Raw genomic sequence first — 3,072 nt, 5'->3', positions numbered from 1 at the left:
AACTGGAAACAAGCTATCAAGTATGACTGTCTGGCATCTCTAAACTACTACAATTATTTAAAAATAAATATTCAAATGTCTCTCAATATGGATATCAAACCCTTTTCTCCTTGTCACGGGTGACAAGGCAAATCAGCACACCTACCAAAAGGACAGCCAGCACTAGGAAAATGCAGCTAGAAAGGACTGTGGACTCTGCAGTTTAGTTTACAAAATCAGGCAAGGACTGTAGGACACCTCTATCCATTCATACCTCAACTCACTCTAGAGATCTGGAAGCTCTGGGTCTTTCAGAGCAGGAACTCTGAGCTTGGTGCAAGGACACAAGGAGTCAGAAGCTTACTCCAAGGATCAATTTGAACAACCCAGGATTCCAAACGATTCTGGAGTTTCCGTGTTGTGGCAAGAGGAGAGAAGACCCACTTCTTGGGGCAATGAGAAGATCCCCAAAAGTCATAAACTCCTAACTTACCCTAGGCTCTTACTTTGTGCTCAGAACTGTGCTTAGTGCTTATATCCATCATTTATATCTGTGTAACAAACCTTACGCAAATTTAGTGGCTTAAAACAACAATTGTTTCTTCTGTTTACAATTCTTCAGGTCAATGATTGGAGCTGTGTTTACCTGGGCAATTCTTTTGTTGATTTTGTCTTGGGTCGCTCATGTGACTGTAGTCATCTGGCAGCTTGACTGAGATTGGATGGTCCAAGATGGTCCCACTAACATGTGTGGGGTGTCAGCTGGACTGCCTGGGATGGCTGAGATAGCTGAGACTCTTTCTCCATGTGGTCTTCCACCTAAGATGCTTGATGAGGTTTCCAGCATCTTGTACCAACTTGGTATGAAGGTTCTAAGAGGTGAGTGACAAGGTTTCTTGAGGCCTAATTTTAGAACTCCTACACCACCATTTCTACATCATTTCACAGAATTCTGTTGGTCAAAGCAAATCACAAAGTCAACTCACATACAACAGGGAGGGAAACAGACTTGGCCTCTTGATGAAAGCTGCTGCAAAATCACATTACAGACCTGGTGTGGTGGCTCACGCCTGTAATCGCAGCACTTTGGGAGGCTGAGGCAGGCAGACCACTTGAGCTCAGGAGTTCGAGAACAGCCTGGGCAATATGGCGAAACCCTGACTCTACTACTATAAAAATACAAACATTAGCCATGCATGGTGGCGCATGCTTGTAATCCCAGCTACTTGAGCAGCTGAGGCACAAGAATCGCTTGAACCCAGGAGGTGGAGGTTGCAATGAACCAAGATTGCACCACTGCACTCCAGCATGGGGGACAGAGCAAAATCCTGTCTTGAAAAAACAAAACAAAACAAACACACATACGCACACACATTACAGAGGGATATGCATACAGGGATGGGAGGAACTTGCAGCTGTTAATCAATTGTTAATTTATTATCAAACAACATGGTGAATAGCCTTCCTATTGATATGTTCATTGTACATCTTGTTTAAGTAAATTATCCACTATCACTTTTTTTTTAAAACAAGTGTTAATTCAAGTTGGTCTGTAGGTCTTGTTTTGAACCCACTTTTACCTGGTGGGCAGCTCAGGATGGGACCAGGGAGAATGTAAACATTTCAAAATGCAGCAGCAGCTAGAAAAGAACGGGTAGTGCTGAGCATTTGCACATGGGCAGTCATAAATCTGTGAAGAGGGAGAGCTGTATTGTGTCTCCAGGATGTCACAGATGTTTAAGATCCAGAGGGTGAGATTAGTGGCCCACATGTAGGCTTCCTGCTCAGCTCGGAGGCTGTAATGGGTTGGTTTATTTTTTGAGACTCAATACCTGTGTCTCTGTCATAACTACAGACATCATAGGCTCATTAAGAATCCCAGAGGAATGAAGAAACTGAGGTAGGGAAAGCAGATTCAGACACAAGAAAATTCCCACTAATATAGTGATTTTAAAAACCTAAGATCATCCTTGTTTCACAGAGTTGAAAAGTCACACAGAAGTACTAGTCATGAATTTTTATATATGCCTGATCTATCTGGGCCTGAGACTGTGAAGGTCAGGTTTCTTTGTTTGAGACAGGGTCTCACTCTGTCACCCAGGAACCACAGGCACGCGCTACCACGTCTGGCTAAATTGTATTTTTTGTAGAGACAGGGTTTCATCATGTTGCCCATGCCTGGTCTTGACCTCCTGGGCTCAAGAGACCAGCTCTCCTCAGCCTCTCAAAGTGCTGTGATTATAGGTGTGAGTCACCACGCCCGGTCAGTTTCTTATTGAAATGAATACTGTGAAGAGCTGTTTTAGCGACTGTCATACACTTGTTGCCGAGGTATTGGACAAAGGCAAGCATCAAAAAGGACCGTGTGACTACGTTTATCACCCATGATCTTAACCAGGGAATTTTAAGTCAAATCACGCGAGGGTTCTGAGTACAGTCTAAATCTGAGTACATACATCGCTGAAAGAAATCTCAGGCGCAATAAGCTCTCCCTGTTTTCGAATTTCTACAGGTCGGAGAATAGTAAAACTGCTCCAGGTGAGGCTTGAACTCACAACCTCGGCATTGCTCACAGGTGCACTGTCTTATAAGTACCGCGCGCTAACCGATTGCGCCACTGGAGCCACAGAAATGATAAGGATTTGGAAAGGTATAAGAGAAGATGCTCTTACAGATTGACGATGAACTCTTTAAACATTGTTTTTTAAGGCATTAAGTAATATGAACTTTAGGCACCTTCTAATACGGGACTTCCACGAATGGGATTAAAAGCAACAATCAAGAGAACCCTGGAATTAGCTGATCCGGAGCCCTTTTCCTTCCAACTCAGAGATGCCCTAGGGACTCAGGGTTGACGTCACCGGTACCTTGAATTTCTGCTCAGATTTTCTTACGGCTTCTCTAAAGTCAGACAATAATTTAAAAACATTTGAATGAAAGTCGCATCGGTTCACCAAAAGCAGGAAGCTAAGATGGCTGCATGTAAAATAGACGTGTCAATCACTACATTCCGAATGAAGTTTCCACCAAGAAGCGCGTATTCCGCCTGCACAAAACCAGAGAGCGCATTTTCCATTGTTTCGGAATCCCGCG

At 43.6% G+C, this 3,072-nt stretch overlaps 1 non-coding gene across 1 annotated transcript; it reads right to left on the bottom strand.

Annotated features, from left to right (window-relative positions):
- Positions 1 to 2,509: 2,509 nt before the first annotated feature.
- On the bottom strand, positions 2,510 to 2,603 carry TRNAI-UAU (transfer RNA isoleucine (anticodon UAU)). Its single transcript has 2 exons — positions 2,566 to 2,603; positions 2,510 to 2,545 (listed from the first exon to the last, which is right to left on the bottom strand). It is a non-coding gene; the product is annotated as a tRNA-Ile (tRNA).
- Positions 2,604 to 3,072: the final 469 nt, after the last annotated feature.

This window comes from Pan paniscus, chromosome 5 (genome assembly GCF_029289425.2).
Source record: "Pan paniscus chromosome 5, NHGRI_mPanPan1-v2.0_pri, whole genome shotgun sequence".
NCBI lineage: Eukaryota > Metazoa > Chordata > Mammalia > Primates > Hominidae > Pan > Pan paniscus.
This window is presented reverse-complemented; position numbering and strand designations above follow the sequence as displayed.